The sequence below is a fragment of the Gossypium hirsutum genome, chromosome A01, assembly GCF_007990345.1.
Source record: "Gossypium hirsutum isolate 1008001.06 chromosome A01, Gossypium_hirsutum_v2.1, whole genome shotgun sequence".
Classification (NCBI taxonomy): Eukaryota; Viridiplantae; Streptophyta; class Magnoliopsida; order Malvales; family Malvaceae; genus Gossypium; species Gossypium hirsutum.
Genome location: NC_053424.1, coordinates 10673593 through 10695145, shown reverse-complemented (window position 1 = coordinate 10695145; position 21553 = coordinate 10673593). Strand labels below are relative to the sequence as shown.

The 21553-nt window shown below is 36.7% G+C and overlaps 1 non-coding gene across 1 annotated transcript; it reads right to left on the bottom strand.

Annotated features, from left to right (window-relative positions):
* Window positions 1–12699: 12699 nt before the first annotated feature.
* Window positions 12700–12806, bottom strand: LOC121206957 (small nucleolar RNA R71). Its single transcript, XR_005902130.1, has one exon. It is a non-coding gene; the product is annotated as a small nucleolar RNA R71 (small nucleolar RNA).
* Between the last annotated feature and the right edge of the window lie 8747 nt (window positions 12807–21553).

Genomic DNA, 21553 nt, shown 5'->3' with positions numbered 1-21553 from the left:
TATTTTTATTAATACACTTGTATCAAATCATATCCACATATTTGTCTTTATTTAATTTATTCATCATATATTATCAATATAATAATAAATACATTAATATTTACTTAAATAACAAGCAAATACATACATGTATTACAAATGTATGTATAATATTTATTACACTTGTATTTTATTTTTGCCACACACTTGGCCATCATTTTGGCTTATTTACTTATTTAGCCCTTTTAAATTTTTTTATTCTATAATTAAACTTTCACACTATATTCAATTTAATCCTTTTATCCAATTATCCTTAATTAAACTAAATTCATTTAATTAAACTCTAATTAACCACTCAATTAACTTCGTAAATATTTTTAATAAATATTTACGAATCTATTTTTCATAGACAAAGATCCAAAAATACACTTTTTCAATAATCGTAAAAATTCAGGTCGTTACAGTGACATCCAAGTGTCAGATAGTAATGACATCAGATCAAATAGACCTTTTTGCTGAGCAAGTTAAGACAATTATGAAATTGATGATGCAATGTAATGAAAAGAGTTTGAGCTTGAGATAAAATCGATAGATAATCATATCCTGCAAGAACAACTGCAAAACAAGTGTTCTGAGAATAAGGAATTGCATGCAAAGGTAACTCTCATAGAGCAACAGTTGGTATCTCTCTCTGATGATAAACTATCATCTTTTGCACATGAAATATCTGAAGAACATGCTGATGAGCTAAGGAAAATGATTCAATCTCAGGAAATCGAGAGTGAAAAACTAAAACTGAAACATGTGCAACTTTCAGAATAGAACAGTGGGTTATGTTTCCAAAATAAAAAACTGGCTGAAGAAGCTTCATATGCAAAAAAATCGACATCTAAACATGCTATTGAGTTTAAGAATTTAGTTGGTGAGGTGATCAGGCTTTCGGTGTAAAATACAAAATTGAAGAACGAATTATTGACTACGAGAAAAATCTATTAATCAAACCATAAATGGTGTTAACCGTAAGTATAGTGACAACACAATACCTTGGAGGAAGGGGTGACACTTTGGCTACTCTCATGATTTTTCTGGAACACTTGAGACATATACAAATGGGTTGCTTGGTTAATAAATTGAATCATCCCTTTGATTCTTATTTTTATATGCTTCTGTTAGTTCTTTGCTAAACCAACAAGAGCTCTACCTTGGAGAACACTTTTTCAAACCTAAGTGTTAGCATTCTTAGCAAAATTGTTTTGTTAATAAGAGAATTCTTATCACTAAGAATCATCAATGCTTGTTTTGCAAGTAAGGCTTGATTAAAAGAATGACTATCTCAAATTACAAGTCCCTCATTAGCTTTTGATTTATAGTGGTAATTCACTTTATGAGATGGATTTTGTTTTCCTAATTTGGCTATTTATTCAACAAAAAACTTCTAACAGTCTTGTTTAAAGAGTTGCTGATGGTCGTGAAACTAACTAATAATTCGACTTAAGGCAAGCGCACTTATCGAACAGTAGTATAGTTATGGTAAGACCAGAATATCGTATCCACAAAGACTAAAAGTACTAGTAGTTACTCTCTTTTTATTATCTAGCCTAAGAATTTAAGGGTGTTTTTTAAACTAAACTAATTTTCTAATTTATCTAAGATCACGACAGAGGCGAAAGTTGGAAAATACTTTAGGAAAACCAATTGAGAAGACAATACCCAAGAAAGAATCCACCTAGACTTCACTTATTACCTTTGACTTAGACGATTTATTCACTTGACTTATTCCGTAGAAATCCTTAATTTATGTTAATATCCCTCTCGAGACTAAGAACAACTGACTCTAGGTTGATTAATTGAAATCTTTTTCTAATTAAAACCCCTATTGTCACATTAACTCAATCTATGGATTCCCTTATTAGATTTGACTCTAATCCGGCAGATTTATGTCGTCCTATCTCTAGGATTGCATTCAAATCCGCTTAATTATGACTGATCTTCTCTTAAACAGGGATTTTTGCTTCACTGAATAAGTATATCAAAAACCTGGATTAATATCCTAAAATATTAAAGCAAGAATTACAACTCATAATTAAGAATAAGAACAAGTATTTATCATATAAATCAAAGCATAATAAGATTCGTCATAGGGTTCATCTCCCTTAAGTATTTAGGGAGTTTAGTTCATAATAATAATGGAAAACATCTCAAAGTTTAGAAAACAACAAAACATAAAGAAACCCAAGAACTTCTAGGAAATTGGATGGAAATCTTCAGTCTTGATGTAGATCCTGGCTCCGAGGTAATTCTGACGGCTAGTCGCAAGTATTTTCTGCCTCCAACTCTGTATGGCCCTCTCATCCTCTTCTAGGGTATTTATATAGGCTTTTGAATGCCCAAATTAGCCCAAAATAAGCCTTTTCTGAGTAGAAATAGACTTGGGCTCGACAGGGACACGGCCGTGTGCCACGTCCGTGTGAAGATGCTCAGGCCGTGTGCAATTCTGACTTGGATTAATGTCCACACGGCCATGACACACAGGTGTGTGGTCTACCCGTGTGTCACACACGGGCATATGGATTACCCGTGTGGAACTGCCTAGGCCGTGTGAAACATTGATTTAGGCCTAATTTGTCCGTTTTTGGCCTGTTTCTCGCTCTTTTTTGTTATCCTAAGCTTGCCTGAGTATAACACATGAATTTAAAGGATTAGGAGTATCGAATTCAATAAAATCAAGGAAAAAATCATCCATAATTATGCCAAGAATGGGGTAAAAATATGTATATATTACGGTTTATCAGTTGTAAAAGGCTTCTGGAGCTTTAAAACATGACATCTAAAATACACGATAGTTTCAATAAGGAGTCATTTATTATTATCCATATTAGGATTATCATGTTATTTGATTATTAACTAGTATTAGTAACTCGACTTATTTTTTCCCCTTTTTATGTTTAATTCATTATAAGGTTTGGTGAATTTATTCTCTGATTGGCTGTCATAATGTAAAGCCCACCAGTGAGACTATCATGAGTATGATAAGTTTGTCTCTGAAAATGGAAGATGTAAGATGCAATTCAGTTTCCCTTTTGTTTTTGTTTGTCAGGAAATACATGTTCCTTGTTGATGGTTTCTTCAATGTCTTTTATTTCTAGTTTGGAAACTTGTATTATTTATTGCACAGTTGTTGCTTCTGCCTTTGCCTATGCATTAGTATGGCACTCTTTTTGTTGTATGTCTAAGATAGTGAGAAAAAAAGTATGTATGAAAAATGTACTTAAATGTATACTTTTCTCTTTATTTAAGAGATGGTCATTTGTGTTAATACAAATATCCGGTGAGGAAAATATCAAACACACAAACGGAACTCGAACAGAAGAATAAATAAGACAAGGCTCCAATACGTGTATCAAACCACTATCTTTAAGGTTATATTCGCCCCACTTATCTTCGGTGTGAAAATGAGTTTCAAGCAAATTAAACTCGAGGATACAATGAATCTAATGACTATTTACGTTTTGCACTGATGAGAATAGCCCACGACACACTCAATTTCTATAAAAGATTTCTGCAGTAATACTAATTTATAGAATAATCTAATAATATTAGAATATGAAGGAAGAAAAGAAACAATATTAGAATTTGTTGGTATGATTTCCAAATGAACTCTCATTCTTATTTATAGGAATTTTTATGTCTCTTCATAGAAGCATCTTTTATCAACAGGTGTCTTTTTGAATAATAATGTCTTTAAAATAAACACATAATTATTCATTTAATTATAAATATTCAAATAATATTATTTAAATAGTTATAATTCTTTTTCAAAAAATTCAAATAATATAATCTTTTGATTAATTACACCCATTCATTTATATTTATTGGAACACTATAAATATTTGAAAATGTTCCAACAATCTCCCCTCATTTTCAAAATATTTTAGATTTTGATATTCTTGGAAATCAATTTGCATAAATGAAGGTATCTTACAATTGAACCTTCACTTAGTGAAAACATGTTAAAGTTAATCGAAATTGCATGGTAGACTAAGCTTTGAACCAACTATTTTATTTGATTAACCGAACACATCTCACATAATGATTTCAACATCGGTCAATGCATAGTATCTAGGAACACTATTATGGCCATGTGTTTGTGTCCTCTTTTCATGAGTGCTGTCAAAGCCAAGCTTTTGAGCTCTTAGAAGCGGCCACACTTCCACTCACATAGGTAGATCCCATCAAGAGTGTTCCCGTAATTAGAACACTCTAACATATTTATGTTATGGGTCCATTAAGAGTACATTACTCATCCTTCCCTTATCATTACGGGTACCTAGCACTTTAAGCTTAGGATGGATTTATTTATAGTGCTAACAGTCACATACTAATGATGTACTTTGTCTCATTGAACTCAAGACTTGACGTTATACCAAGCGTTGAGTCAAGTTTCCATCATGGGTGACACTAATTAATGGAAGTCTCATTCCTTTTGAGGTCCTTTTTATTGCATCTCTAGCAAGATTTTTTGTCAAAAGATCCGCCAAATTTTCACTTGACCTCACATAATTAATAGTGATCACTCCATCAGAGATTAATTTTCGGACATAACTATGTCTTAATCCAATATGTCTAGACTTTCCATTATATACTTGGCTATATGCCTTTGCTAGAGTAGCATCACTATCACGACGGATAGAAATAGGCGAAATTGGCTTAGGCCATAAAGGCACATCATAAAGAAAATTTCTTAACCATTCTACTTCTTTAGATGCAGCGGCTAATGCAATAAATTCTGCTGCCATGGTGGAATCAGTAATACATGTTTGTTTCTTGGAACCCCAAGAAATGGCTCCTACACCAAGAATGAAACATCCATCCACTAGCTGATGCATGATCTTCCAAACTTGTAGTCCAACTAACATCTGAATACCCTTTTAAAATTGGAAGATATCCATTATAACACAATCCATAATTAATAGTTTTCTTTAAGTACCTAAGTACTCTATTTAAAGCTTGCCAATGCAAACTACTTGGATTACTTGTGTACTTACTCAATTTCCCAACAACATATGCAATATTTCATCTTGTACAAGTCATTATGTCCATAAGACAATAAACTAGACTTGTATATTTCAATTGATCAATTTTCCTACCAGCATTAAATACTGATTTTATTTGAGGATCCATGGGTGTAGATGCTGATATACAGTTAATGTGATGTGAATAGAGATAAGTTTTATAATTTATGAATGTTCGTTCTTGAAAACTAACTATTATCACGACAAAGGCAAGTGCACCTTATCAAACAGTCGTATAGCTTATGGCAAGACCGGGATGTTGAACCCAAAGGAATTAAAAGTATTAGTATTAACTTTCTTTTTATTATCTAGCCTAAAAATAAAGGGTTTGTTTTATCTAAACTAATTACTAAACTAAGAATGCACAAAAAGTAAATTGGGGAAATAACTTTTTGGAAAACTGAATGAAATTGGGGAAATAACTTTTTGGAAAACTGAATGATTTGGACAATCCCTAAGGGAAAAATCCACCTAGACTTCACTTTTTATTACTCTGAATCAGATGATTTATTCACTTGACTTGATCCGTAGAAATCCCTAAGTTATATTATTATCTCTCTCGAGACTAACAACATCTAACCCCAGGTTGATAAATTGAAACTCTTTCTAATTAAAACCCTTAGTGTTGCATTAACTCGATCTATAAATTCTCTTATTAGGTTTCACCCTAATCTGGCAAAATTATGTCACCCTATCTCTAGGCGTGCAATCAACTCCGCTTAATTATGTTAGATCTACTCTTAGACAGGGACTTTTGCTCCTCTGAATAAGCACATCAATACTTGAATCAATATCCTGGAATATTAAAGCAAGAATTAAGAACTCATAATTAAGAACAGGTCAAATATTTATCATATAATTCAGATAATAATAACAAGATCCATCTTAGGTTTCATTCCCCTTAGGTATTTAGGGGGTTTAGTTCATATTTATGAAAGAAAACATCTCAAAAGAATAATGATAAAAAACATAAAGAAAACCCAAGAACTCTTGAAGGGAATTGAAGAGAGATCTTCAGTCTTGAAGGTGAATCTGGCTTCTGAGATGGATCAATCGGCTTTCTTCGAGTAATTCCTTGCCTCCTACTCCATGTGTGTCTTTCAAGTACCTCCTAGGGTGTTTATATAGGCTTTAGAATGCTTCAAAACCCTCAAGAGTGGCCTTTTCCGAATAAGACTAGATTTGGGCTCGACAGGGACACGCCCGTGTGACACACCCATGTTCGATTACTTCAAATTGTGTTTGAGTCTGTTGAATGGAAACGGGAGTGTGAGCTACCCGTGTGAAGAAGTCCAGGCTGTCCCTCGTTGACCTATTTTCTCCATTTTTGGCCTGTTTCTCACTATTTTTACTCTCCTATGCTCACCTAAGTATAAAACATGAAATTAAAGGATTAGGAGAATCGAATTCACCAAATCTAAGGATAATTCATCCAAAAATATGCTAATCGTGGGATAAAAATATGTATAAATTACGATTTATACATCTACTGCACCCACATCCTTTTCAATGTAATGTGATTGTGATAAAGTTATAGTGCTTTCATCTTGGGTTATTTTAATCCCAAGAATAACATCTACTACACCCACATCCTTCATAGCAAAGTTGTTTGACAAGAATTTCTTTGTGTTTTCTATTTGCTCCAAAACCGTGCCAAAAATGAACATGTCATCTATATATAAGCAAATTATGACACCTTTTCCATTTTCATATTTGCTCTATATGCACTGGTCGAATTTATTTATTTTATAGCCATTAGCTAAAACAACATTGTCAAAATTTTGGTGCCATTGTTTTGGTGCTTGTTTAAGTCCATATAAAGATTTAACAAGCTTACATACCTTATGCCCTTGTCCTGGAACAACAAGTCCTTCCGGTTGTTCCATGTACATTTCCTCTTCCAATTTACCATTTAAAAATGCAGTTTTAACATCCATTTGGTGAATAACCAAATTATATAGAGAGGTAAGTGATATTAAAAGTATAATGGTAGTAGTTCTTGCTACTAGAGCATAGGTATCAAAGTAATTAATACATTGTTTTTGTGTAAAACCTTTGGCTGCGAACCTTGCTTTAAACTTTTCAATGGTTCCATCGACCTTCATTTTCTTTTTGAAGATCCATTTACAACCTATTGGTTTGGAACCTGGTGGAAGATCAACTAAGATCCAAGTTTGATTTCCCACTATTGAATCCATCTCATCATTTATTGCTTCTTTCCAAAAAGCAGAGTCTTGAGATTTCATTGCCTCTTCAAATGTAATAGGATCAGATTCTGTATTATAACAATAAGGTATCTAATTGTATATACTTTCACCTTTTCTTTCTACAAGAAACATAATGAAATCTTGTCCAAAATCTTTGACCTTTTTAATCCTCTTACTTCTTCTTAATTCTTGACAAGATTCATCATTATTATCAATTTGTTCCAATGGAATCTCATTCTCATTTGAAGAATGAATCAATTGTTGTCGCTATAATTATCTTGATATAGAATTAAATCTATTTTCATCAAAAATAACATCTCTTGATTCAATAACAGTATTAATTGAAATTGAATCATTTGGTTCAATTACCATGAACCTATAAGCCTTGCTGTTATGTGCATATCCTATAAATATGCATTCAATTCCCCTTTCACCTAACTTTTTACATTTAGGTGTTGGAATTTTGACAATAGCTCTTCAACCCTAAACCTTCAAATAATTAAGGTTTAGTTTCCTTTTCTTCCATTGTTCATAGGGGGTTATTTTAGTTTCCTTATTAGGAACTTTATTCAATATATGACAAGCTGTTAGAACAGCTTCTCCCCAAAAACCTTGTCCAAGACCTAAATATGATAACATTGAATTTACCATTTCAGTCAAAACTATTTTTCCTTTCAGCTACACCATTTTATTGTGGTGTGTAAGGGGCTGAAACTTGATGGACAATCCTAGTGGATTCAAAATAACTTGGATTATAGTATTTTCCACCTTTATCTGATCTTAAGCACTTGATAAATGATTCAGACTGAAGTTCAACTTTAGATTTATAAACTTTAAATTAATTAAGCGCTTCATCTTTTGAATGCCATAAATATTTATAACAATATCTAGAACAATCATCAATAAAAGTAGCAAAATATTTCTTTCCACCTAATGTAGGAGTATTATGCATGTCACATAAATCACTATGTATCAAATCAAGCAATTTTGTTTTTCTTTAAACCTTAGGGAAAGGGTTTCTTATAATTTTAGTCAACATACATGTATCGCATTGTCAATATTATTATTAAAAACAAGAATTAAATCTAACTTATACATGTTATTCAATTTTCTATAATTCAAATGACCTAATCTATAATGCCATAAACAAAAAGATTCAACCATATAAGCAAAAATAGTATTTTTATTCTTATTAATAATATTCAGTTTGAACATACTCTCATACAAATACCCTTTCCCTACAAAAATTCCTCCCTTAGACAAAATAAACTTATCTGCCTCAAAAACAAGTTTGAAACCAAACTTATTCAACAGACTTCTAGACACTAAATTCTTTCTAACTTCTGGTACATAATATACATCATTTAAGGTTAAAACCTTTCCAGAAGTGAATTGTAGTTCAACAGACCCTTAGTCTTTGATTGCTCGGTGGAAGAATTTCTCATGTACAAGAAATTGTCATTTTCATATTATGCGAACTTTGTGAACATGCTTTTATCTTTACACACATGTTTGGTTGCTCCTGTATCAATCCACCATGTATTATCATCTTGTGCCATATTAATTTCAGATACCATTGCAATGAACTTTTCATTATTATCAACCTTAGAAGATGATTTCTTCTTTAAAAATCGACATTCATTCTTGAAATTTCCTGGCTTACCACAATGATAGCATGAGCCATTTTGTTTCTTTTTGAACTTAGGTGCTCTATCAGTATGTTTGAACTTTCTTTTGAATGGTTTAGTAGTCTGTACTTCATCTGTAACATGCACTTTAGGATTTTTAGAATTTAGATTCTGATCTTTCTTTTTTTATTTTTCTTCAATATGAAGATGATTTGCCAAAGCCTCAAGAGATATTTCCTCTTTCTTATGTTTTAGACTTCTTTTAAAGTCTTTCCAAGATGGAGGAAGTTTGTCAATTATGGAGGATACAACAATCATTTCATCCATTTTCATATCATATTGTTTGAATTAATTCATGATATGTGATATTCGTGACAGGTTTTAAATATTTATAATGAATCATTCTTGAAACTAACTATTATCACGATGAAGGCAAGTGTACCTATCGAACAGTAGTATAGCTTTAGCAAGACCGGATTGTCGAACCCAAAGGAACTAAAAGTACTAGTAATGACTGTCTTTTATTATCTAGCCTAAGAATAATGGGGTTTGTTTTAACTAACTAATTAACTAAACTAAGAATTCACAGAAAATAGAATTGGGGAATTACTTTTGGAAAAACGATTGAATGAAGACAATACCTAAGGAAAAATCCACCTAGACTTCACTTGTTATTTGACTCTGAATGGGACGATTTATTCATTTGACTTGATCCGTAGAAATCCCTAAGTTATATTATTATCCCTCTCGAGACTAACAACGTCTAACCCTAGGTTGAATAATTGAAATCTCTCTCTAATTAACTCCCTAGGGTTGCATTAACTCGATCTATGGATCCCTTTATTAGGTTTCACCCTAATCCAGCAAAATATTGTCACCCTATCTCTAGGCGCACAATGAACTCCACTTAATTATGACAAATGTACTCTTAGACAGGGTCTATTCCTCCTCTGAATAAGAGCTTAACTTGAATCAATATCCTGGAATATCAAGACAAGAATTAAGAACACATAATTAAGAACAATTCAAATATTTATCATACAATTCAGTTAATAATAACAAGATCTATCTTAGGTTTCATTCCCCTTAGGTATTTAGGGGTTTTAGTTCATAACTAAAAAGGTAAACATCTCAGAAGAATAATGAATACAAAACATAAAGAAAAACCTAAAACTCTTGAAGGGAAATTGAAGGGAGATCTTTAGTCTTGATGATGAATCCGGCTTCTGAGATGGATCAATCAACTATTCTTGAGCAGTTCATTGCTTCCTTCCCTGTGTGTCCCTTTTCCTCCTCCTTTAGGGTGTATTTATAGGCTTTAGAATACCTAAGAACCCTAAAAATTGGCCTTTTCTGAATTGGACTCAATTTGGGCTCGACAGGGACACACCCGTATAACACGTCCGTGTGCGATTACTTCAAGCCGTGGTCAAGCCTGTTAAATAGGAACGGGTGTGTGGCTAACCCGTGTAAGTTGTGCTTCGATTCTGCCAAATTGACATGACCGTGTGGTCTGCCCGTGTGAAGAGGTCTAGGACGTGTTGATTTCATACATTGGCCTATTTTCTCCGTTTTTGGCCCGTTTCTCATTCCTTTCACTCTCCTATGCTTACCTAAGTATAAAATATGAAATTAAGGCATTAGGAGCATCGAATTCACCAATTTTAAGGAAAAATCATCCATAAAATGTGTGATAAATGCCAAATTATACATATCTATACCCTAAATACTTAGCATATTTATGGATGTTTATTACTAGATTTGTGGATTTTGGTGCTCTTAATCCGGTTATATCATGTTTTGTACTCAGGAGAGCACAAAGAGTCGAAAGGAGCCAAAAACGAGCTAAAAAGAGACAAAACGGACCAAATCGAGAAGATGACACGGCCTAAGCCTTGCCACACGAGCATCTCACACGCCTGTGGCCTTTGAGGGTGTCGACCAAGGTTTTCACGATTCATATTGTTTGGTCATTGAGCCCACACGGCCGTGTGTAATTCAACAGATCGAACACGGCATGGTAATCACGTCACGTGGTCGTGGCACACAGGCGTGTCCCTTTTTCAAAAAATTGTATTTTACACGGAAAAGGATACTTAGGGAGGAAGAAAGCCAATCCAAAGCCTATATAAACACCCTAAGTATGACCTAGAAGGAGGCCGCACTTTTCAAAACTTTTCTGGAATACAGTACCACATGCCAGGAATTACTTGAAGAAAGCCAGATGATCCATCTCAAAAGTTGGAGCTACTCCAAGACTGAAGATCTGTCTTAGAATTCCTTCAGGGGTTTTAGAGTTTTCTTTATGTTTTATTATTTTCATACTTTTAAGATGTACTTTTATTTTATTATGAACTAAACCCCTTGGATACCTAAGGGGGATAAAACCTATGATGGATCTTGTATTATTATCTGAACTGTATGATAAATACTTGATTTGTTCTTAATTATGTGTTCTTAATGCTTGAGTTAATATTCCGGGTATTAATTCATGATTTGATGTGCTTATGCAAAGGAGGAATAGACCCTGCCTAAGAGTAGCTTTGGCATAATTAAGCAGAGTTAATCGAACACCTAGAAATAGCGTTACGAGATTTTATCGAATTAGGGTGAAACCTAATAAAGGGATCCATAGATCGAGTTAATACAACCCTAGAGTGTTAATTAAAGAAAAGTCTCAGTTATTCAATCTAGGGATTAGACGTTATTAGTCTTGAATAGGGATAATAACTTAACTTAGGGATCTCTACGGACCAAGTCAAGTGAATAAATCGTCTGGTTCAGAGTCAGATAACAAGTGAAATCTAGGTGGATTCCTCCTTGGGTGTCGTCTTTATCAATTGCTTCTCTTCAAGTCTTTTTCCAAATTTTCTCTTTGCTTTAATTAGTTTAGATAATTAGTTTAATAAACAAACCCTTTTATTTCTAGGTTAGATAATAAAAAGATAGTTATTACTAGTACTTTTGGTTCTTTTGGGTACAATATCCCAGTCTTGCCATTACTATACTATTGTTTGATAGGTGCGCTTGCCTTTTCGTCATGATAATAGTTAGTCTAGGTTTGATCTTCATTATAAATATTTATTACTTGTTACGAATCACGCGATCAAGTTTTTGGCACTGTTACAGGGGAACTGAAATATTAGGAACACTAAATTTTTATTACTTTAGTCATTTATTTTTCTTGCAATTTTATTTTATTTTATTTTATTATTTATTAATTTACTTTTTCTCTCTTGGCAGGTTTTTATAGTTTATGACTAGAAGAAACCTGTCAGGACCATTACTCTTTGACGAAGAAATCGATCACACAATTCGCAAAAATCAAAGAGAAATAAGGCGTAGTTTACGCTACATGGAGAACGAGCGAGAAAACGATACTCAAACCCCAACCAAAGAGATGGCCGAAAATCTAAGCAATTAGCTGCCTCCTGCAATTGCAGCTAATCAAAATTCTACTCCACGTACTATGTATGATTATGCTAAACCTTCTTTAACAGGAACTAAGTCTAGTATAGTTAGACCTACTATTGCTGTGAATAATTTCGAACTAAAACCTAACACAATTCAGATGATACAGTAGTTTGTTCAGTTTAATAGTTTGCAGGATGAGGATCCCAACACGCACTTGGTGAATTTTCTTGAATTTTGCGATACATTCAAAATCAATGGCGTTTCTGATGATTCCATTCATTTTCGGATATTTCCCTTTTTATTGAGAAACAAAGCTAAACAGTGGTTGAACTCATTACCACGAGGGTCTATCATTACATGGGAACAAATGACTATATTTTCTGCCGGCTAAAACGGCTAAATTGCATAATGATATCTCTTCTTTTGGTGCAGATGGATTTAGAAACACTTTACAATGCATGGGAGAGATACAAGGAGTTACTGAGAAGGTGCCCCCACCATGGGTTACCACTTTGGCTGCAAGTTCAAACATCTACAATGGTGTGAATCTCTCAACAAGACAAATGATTGACACAGCTGCTAGCGGAACCATCAACAATAAAACACCAAAAAATGCCTATGAATTTATAGAGGAGATGTCACTGAATAACTATAAGTGGCAAGTTATAAGGACAAAGCCAACGAAAATAGCCAGCGTCTATAACGTCGATTCAGTCACCATGCTCTCTAATCAGGTAGAACTTCTCAATAAAAAGATTGATAGTTTTCTTGGCTCTACGCAGGTACATCCAGTAATAAGGTGTGACTCAAGCAGAGGAGGTGTGCATACAGAATATCAATCCTTCAATCCTACAACCGAAGAGGAACAAGTCAACTATATGGGTAATAATAACTTTAGATCTCAAAATAACCCATACAGTAATACTTAAAGTGCAGGTTGGAGGAACCACCCAAATATTTCCTGGGGAGGTCATGGAAATTCAAAGCCACAAAATCCTCAGGGTTTTCAACAGCCACCTTATCAACAAGAGAAGAAACCAAACCTTGAAGAGATGCTTTCTAAATTCATCTCGGTGTCAGAAACCCGTTTCTAAATTACCGAGACAACACTTAAGAATCAACGAGCACTGATCCAAGGATTAGAAACTCAGATAGGCCAGCTGTCCAAACTAATCTCCGAGTGACCACAAGGTAGCCTACCAAGTAATACTGAACCTAATCCGAGAGCACACCTCAATGCAATTAGCACTCAAGATAAGGAAGGATTCATTGCACCTGAACCAGAATTATAGTAAGACAACACGATGAATAAAGGACGAGAAGAGGTAAACAATAATGATCCCAAACAGGTAAGTACAAATCATGAACCTCGTGTGCCATATCCTAAAGCGATGATGAAACACAGAACAGAAGAACAATTCGGTAAGTTTGTCAAACTCTTAAAGAAATTACATATTAACTTACCCTTTATTAATGTTCTTTCGCAGATGCCCAACTCAGCAAAATTCTTAAAATAACTTCTGAGAAATAAAAGGAAATTAGACGCTACATCACATGTGGAACTCAATGCAGTCTGCTCAGCTATTCTAAAAAATGAGCTACCTAACAAATTGAAAGATCCAGAGAGTTTTACAATTCCTTGCTTAATTGGTAGTCTATCTGTGAATAATGCTTTAGCTGATCTAGGGGCAAGTATAAATGTTGTGCCATATAAAATGTTTAAATGACTAGGTCTCGGTAAACCCAAACAGACTAGGATGAGCATACAATTGGCTGACAAAACAGTTAGATTTTCTAAGGGTATTATTGAAGACGGTCTCGTTAAAATTGATAAATGTATTTACCCAGTGGACTTCGTGGTCTTAGATATGGAAGAGGATAACGAGGTACCTCTAATTTTAGGACGACCATTTTTAGCAACTGGCAGAACCATTATTAATGTAGGCACAGGAGAGCTAACGCTTCATGCAGTAACACCCCAAGCACGCGACTCAGTCAAAACCTCTAAGACTCAAGATAATGCTATCAAAATTGTCGATGATAAAACTAATATGCAATCGCCCTTGCAGGAACTTCCTCGAACAAAGACAACAGAGATAGTGCGCTACTATCATGAAGAGAACAAAGACGTCCATGAAGAACGAAGACTACAGATAGAGGAGCTAGACGAATGGCGAGAACACAAACCAAGAACACATGTTAAACCGAAACTACCGAAACACAAGCCCGATACCTCTCCTAATCAACTTCAGGTCGGCGATACAGTCTTACTCGATACTGTTGATCCTCACATTGTCACTACCACACCAAATGAGGAAATCCCTCTTACGGTACTTAGTATTTTTCCATTCGGTACAGTGGAGGTGAGTCATCCCAAGTTCGGCACTTTTAAGGTAAACATGTAACATCCTGATTTTCGGGTTTTTCGCGATTCTTGATATTTTAAATAAGTTTCTACAATTTGGTATGTGATTATGGAATTCATAATTTGGGTATGTAAATGGGCTTATGGAAGGCCCATGAGTTGGCCAAAACCCGGTAGAATTTTTTTAAAATTTTGGACTTAGGAGTTAGGGGTTCTGGCGAGGTGCTCTTATATAAAGTTGTGGGTAAAGTGTATCACAAAAAGAGCCTTGGTAAAGTGGCAAGGGTGACGTCACTAAGCTCCAAAAAAAGTGGCGTGTGGAGCATAGAGGAAGACCTGGGTTCGATTCCCTAGAATGGCAATGGTAATGTTATTTTTATACTTGTGCATGCTAGAGTTTAAAGCTGGATGGAACTCTATGGGAGAGAGTTTAAAATAGTTAAGATGCATGGATTAAGGAAGGATAAGGGGAGAGATTTTAGGGATTTGAGAAAGGGATAGAGCCTAGCCGATTTGAAGGGATTAAAGAGGGGATTTTGGCAGAGGGGTATTAGGTTAGCAATTTCGGCATTAGGGTCTTAGCTGTGCCGTTTTCTCTTTTGTTTTAGTTTTTCTCTTCTTTCTTCTTCCCTAGCCGAATCTACCATCTTTCCTCTCATCTTTTCTCCCTTTTCTTTTTCAAAAACCAGCCCATTACTTTCCTCTACTCATTTATTATTTCTTTCCTTAATCTCTACTTCTGCTGAAATACCGCAAAAGCCGAAATCAGTGAAGATAGGGGGTGCCGATTCTTTGTGACCAGCAACCTTTTCCTTCCTTTCAATTGTTGGCGTTCAATTCCTTTACCTTTTAGGCATCCGAATTCAAGAGGAGTAAGAATGTGGTAAGTACTCGAACTCTAAACAATTCCTAGAGTAACTTTTGGCTGAAAGCCGAAACCCCTCTAGTTTAGGGAGGTGGCCGAATGTGGGTATAGGCCTTATGGGGTCTTCTTTTAATATTTTTGTGGTTTATTTAGTGGAGGAGCAGCAAGGTGTAGTGTCGACTTGGAGTAGCTTGGATCACCGGAGTGGCTAGACCTAGTCATCAATCACGACAAAGGTAAGATTCCTAAGGCCATTATGGATGGTGGCCGAATGTGGTAGTATTAGTATTAGATGATTTTTGGTTTGGTTCAATTATGGGAAGCTGATTATTAACGATGGATTATAGGAGAAATCGTGTAGGAGATCTCGTCGAGGAATATCACCAAACAGGTGTGTAACGAACCCTTTTTCATAGCTTAAAGCGATAAATGCCGAAAAGCCAAAATACCGAAATTCTGGCATTTCGAGGACTTGTGAGCAAGCGAACGCTCATAAGTTAGTTAGATTCAGTGAAATCATGATCAGGAACATTGGAAACGATAAGATCGTGATTTTTGGCATTCACGGTAAGATGGGCCTCGAGGGGTTGCGATAGGGCCCAATAGGCTTTCGGGCCCATTTGGGAAAAATTGGTAGAAAACGAAAATCTATTAAATTGCATGTTAAGACTGTTAATACTGTTATGGATATAGGCTAAATGGGCCTAGATGACAAAATCGGCTAAGTAGGGCCCATTAGGGGTTTTAGGCCCAATAACTCGATTTCGCTAAAAAATGGGCCAGAATCACTGTTTGCACCTATGAATTGTTAGTAACCGTTAATGAACATGGAAACCCTAATTTTTGGTAAAATTTCAAGATTACCCTTATAACATGAAAATGACCGTTTTGCCCCTATGTAAAAATGACCATTATACCCCTAGGGTTTATGTATGATTTTAATACATGGGATTTTGATAAACATGGTATGTATGATATGCACATGACATGTATGATATGCACGTGATATGTATGATATGCACATGATGTATTCATAAATGCGTTGGGTTGGGTTTTTATATGAATTGAGGAAGTGAAAAAGGGCTTATGCCCCAGTTATTAAAGGGCTTATGCCCTAGTTATCAAAAGGGCTTACACCCCAGTTATTAAAGGGCTTATGCCCCAGTTATAAAAAAGGCTTTTGCCCCAGTTATTAAAAGAGGCTAGGCCTCCAGTTATATGATAAAGCAGCTAAGCTGTCAGTAGAGAGTTATGGCGGGGTGGGTCGAGTTAATCCCCACATGGTGTGTTGGTTGGTACGGGTGGAGAGTAGCGGATGGTGGGTTGAGTAGTCTCCCCAAATAGGCTTGCATTCTTTCATTGACATTATATGTGATATTGAAATGGGCCTATGGGCCATACCGTTTATAGTAAAGGCTTCGGCCCAGTGTTATGAACTATGAAATATGAAAAGGGCTATGGCCCAGTACATGTTTGAGATCGGATTTGGGCTTAGACCCAAAAAGCTATTATTGTTTTGGGCTCTGAAAGGGGCTTGTTGCACACTGAGTTTCCAAACTCACCCCCTTTCCTTAACCTTGCAGGTGAGCCTTGATGTGGGGACTTGGGCCGGAGGGGATTCAGAGTGTCCACGGTGATCGCTTTTGGACCTTTAAATAAGTGTTGGTTTTCAATTTCTTTTAATTATTATTTATTTTTGGGTTGTAATAAGGCCATTTTTAACTTTTCTTTTATTTCTTCTCGGGATTATTTTATTTTTAATAACTTTAAACCTGGTTGATAATTGTTTAAATGGGCTAGACTTAGGACGTGTTTTCAAAGCGATACTTGTTTTCAAAATATCTCAATACCACGATTAATTGATTTATCAAAGACGTCCACTTAAACAAATTTAAACTCGATATAACAAAGTGTGGCTATGGTTGTGGGCATGTCTAGGATTGGATCCAATCAAAGAGCTTGGTACTTAAGCAGCCTTCATGGCTCACCTCCTCTGTCTCGGATACCTACCTGGTGCCCAGCTTTCATACACATTGTTAACTCAACAAAATATATGGTTTTTAAAACACTAAAATGGAACGTGGGTTTTCAACTCCAACGTGGCACGTCAGATTCGGCCATAACGTCTAGGCTGGGTTTGGGGTGTTACATTTAGTGGTATCAGAGCCAGGTTGCAACAACTCGGCTGTGGATCGGGTCCGAAAATTTTTCGAAAGTTTAGGCCTAAGAAGGGTATTTTTGGAAATGGTTTTTGAAAAGTTCATTTTAAAGATGTTTTGCGGAGAATATATGTTAAAAAGGTACCAGTTTTTCTGTTTTAAATCTAGAGTTCAAAATAAAGGGAGTTTTCAAATCAAAGTTTTCAAATTTCTATTTTCGATGATAAAAAACATGGTTTTCAAGTTCTAAATGGATTACAAAAAGAAGTGGCGCACTGAATCCCCGGCACCAAGTCTGTAAGTATATTTTCTTTACGATATATGATAATGATATGATATTATGAATAGTGCTGAGACTCTACTATGATGCTGTAGATAGGGTTAAATTGTGAAACGGTAGAAATGAGACTGTAGCTAGACTACGACGATACGAAAACAATTCTTGAACTGTTTCATTTCTATAAGACATTTTTCTTAATAAATAGTGGAACATTATACTAATTTCATAAAATTCGTAAATCAGATAAGTCAATATGAGTACAAGAGGAGTTCGTGGACGAGGCTGCGGACGTGGTCGTGGAAGAGTGCAAGCTGAATCTTCATCCTCAGGGCATAGGCCAGCTGAGGAGGCATCTGTGCCACCAGCAACGGAGACTGGGTCCTATGATCGGGCTGCGGGGGATGACGCTTTGTCCCAAGCCATGTTAAGGGTATTAGAAAGAGTTGCTGGAGCTAGTACTGGGACAGTGAATAGGGGGTCTATATCGGAGCCAAATGTGGCAGAAGTATTTAGGGGCGTATCTGGAGTAGCCCCAAATGTGGCAGAATATTGGCTAGAGGCAATAGAACGGATCATGGACGATCTAGACTGCTCAGTGGAGCAAAAGCTGAAAGGAACTGTGTCGCTGCTATGTGATGAGGCATACCGATGGTGGATCACCGTAAGGGAGAGTACCCCAATTGAGCAAGTAACTTGGGAATTGTTCAAAACTACTTTTAATGGGAGGTATGTTGGGGCAAGCTATGTGGATGCTCGTCGGAAGGAATTCTTGAATCTTACTTAGGGTGATAAGACTGTAGCAGAGTATGAGGCAGAATTTTGAGGCTGAGTCGATATGCTAGTGGGATAGTGGCAACTGAATATGAGCGTAGTGTCCGATTTGAGGATGGACTCCACGATGAGCTTAGGATATTGATAGCTCCATAGAGGGAGCGTGGTTTTGCTGTATTGGTAGAGAAGGCTAAGATAGCCGAGGAGGTGAAGCTGACTAAGCGACAGAATCGTGAGAAGGATCAACCCAGATTTAAGAGGGATTTTAGACCCTCAAGTGCCACGAATCGAAATGTTAAAAGAGCAAGGATGGAGGAACCGGTTCGAGCAGTTCCAGTAAATACTTATAGATCGCAGGCTTGCAAGGACTGTGGTAAGGTACATATGGGGGAGTGCTGGAAACGAACTGGAGCATGTTTTCGATGTGGGTCTAAGGAGCATAAGTTTAGAGAGTGTCCTCGGAGGATAGCTCAGGAGCTAGCTGTAGAGCAAAGGGATGTCCAACCACGACGAGGAGGACTACCACCACAGAGGGGTCATGGGCAAGGTAGAGGTGGAAATGGTAATGGACAAGGACGTGGGGCACCTGGCAGAGGTGTTGGACACGCTGAAGCTCGACAACCGGCGTTGGTTTATGCTGCACGACATCGTGAGGAGGGTGACGCTCCTGATGTTATAACTGGTACGTTCTTCATTCATAGCATGCCTTACACTGCTTTGATTGATGTGGGTTCCACTCACTCGTATGTTGCTTGTGATGTATCTGGGGCTTTGGATGTGCTTCCTGAGGAGACTGTGAGTGGGGTATCGGTGATAAGCCCATTGGGACATTCGGTTAGGGTAGATAAACTTTTTAGGGTAATACCGTTAGTGACACAAGATAAATTTTTTGAAGGAGACTTGATGGAGCTGCCATTTGGGGATTTTGATCTTATCTTGGGCATGGACTGGTTAGCTAAGCACAAGGCGACGTTGGATTGTGCTGCAAAGAGGATGGTACTACGAACTGCTGAAGATGAGGAGATAATGGTCAAAGGGGAACGAAGGGATTATTTGTCCAATGTTGTTTGGCGTTAAGAGCCGAGAAGTTGATTCGGAAAGGTTGTGAGGCGTACTTGGCCCTTGTAAGTCAAACGGCACTTGAGGAGATAACGGTAGAGTCGGTTAGGACTATTAAGGAATTTCAGGATGTATTCCCAGATGAACTTCCTGGATTACCCCCGAACAGAGAAGTCGAGTTTGGAATCGACTTACTACCTGGAACAGCTCCTGTGTCTATTGCGCCTTATCGGATGGCACCAAAGGAGTTGGTAGAATTGAAAGCTCAGATTCAAGAGCTGTTGGATAGAGGGTTTATAAGACCAAGTGTTTCCCCGTGGGGCGCACCGGTACTGTTCGTAAAGAAGAAAGATGGGACCATGCGAATGTGTATTGACTATCGGCAGTTGAATAAACTGACAATCAAGAACAAGTACCTGTTACCAAGAATCGATGATCTGTTTGACCAATTGAAAGGAGCCTCGGTGTTTTCTAAGATCGACCTTCGGTCAGGATATCATCAATTAAGAGTTAAAGAGGGGATATTTATAAGACGGCGTTCAGGACTCGATACGGTCATTAGGAGTTTCTGGTAATGCCTTTTGGACTAACTAATGCACCAGCGGCATTCATGGATTTGATGAATCGGGTGTTCCAACCATACTTGGATCGATTCGTAGTCATTTTTATTGACGATATCTTGGTGTATTCGAAAACAGAAGAGAAGCATGATGACCATCTTCGTGTAGTGCTGCAAGTGTTAAGGGAGAAGCAACTTTATATAAAGTTTAGTAAGTGAGAGTTTTGGCTAAAGGAAGTTACCTTCTTGGGGCATGTTGTGTCTGCCAAGGGGATCAAGGTGGACCCTCGAAAGATTGAAGCAATTCTGGAATGGAAGCTACCGAAGTCGGTAACAGAGATTCGAAGTTTTCTGGGGTTGGCAGGTTATTATCAGAGATTCGTGGAAGGATTTTTTGTGTTGGCAGCACCGTTAACGAAACTTATAAGGAAGGGAGCACATTTTGTTTAGACAAATAAGCAACAAGAGGCTTTTGAGAGGTTGAAGAAGGTTTTGACGGAAGCGCCAGTGTTGATTCAGCCAGAGTCTGGTAAGGATTTCACTGTGTACAGCGATGCGTCACATGTAGGTTTGGGCTGCGTGTTGATGCAAGAGGGTAAAGTGGTCGCTTATGTTCACGACAGCTTAAGCCGCACGAGGTGAACTACCCTACGCATGACTTGGAATTGGCAGCGGTAATCTTTGCACTTAAGATATGGAGGCATTACCTGTATGGAGAGAAATGCATCATCTATACGGATCACAAGAGTCTTAAGTACTTGCTGACTCAAAAGGAGCTGAATCTTAGGTAGCAAAGGTGGATAAAGTTGTTAAAGGACTATGACTGTTCGATTGAGTACCATCCAGGGAAAGCGAATGTCGTGGTTGATGCGCTAAGTCGAAGGGCTGTGGCAGAATTAAAGGCGATGTTTGCTCGTCTAAGTTTGTATGACGATGGAAGTTTGTTGGCAGAGTTACAAGTGAGACCGACTTGGGTAGAACAGATTAATAAGCAACAGTTGGAGGACGAGTCGTTGGTTTCTCGGTTTCAGCAAGTTGAGAAGGGGGAGAATCCGGACTTTGGGTTAAATAGTGAGGGATTTCTTTGTTTTCGAGGGAGAATTTGTATGCCGAAGAACTTCGATTTGAGATTGATGATTTTGAAAGAGGCACATAATAGACCTTGTGCTGTGCATCCAGGAGGGAGTAAGTTGTA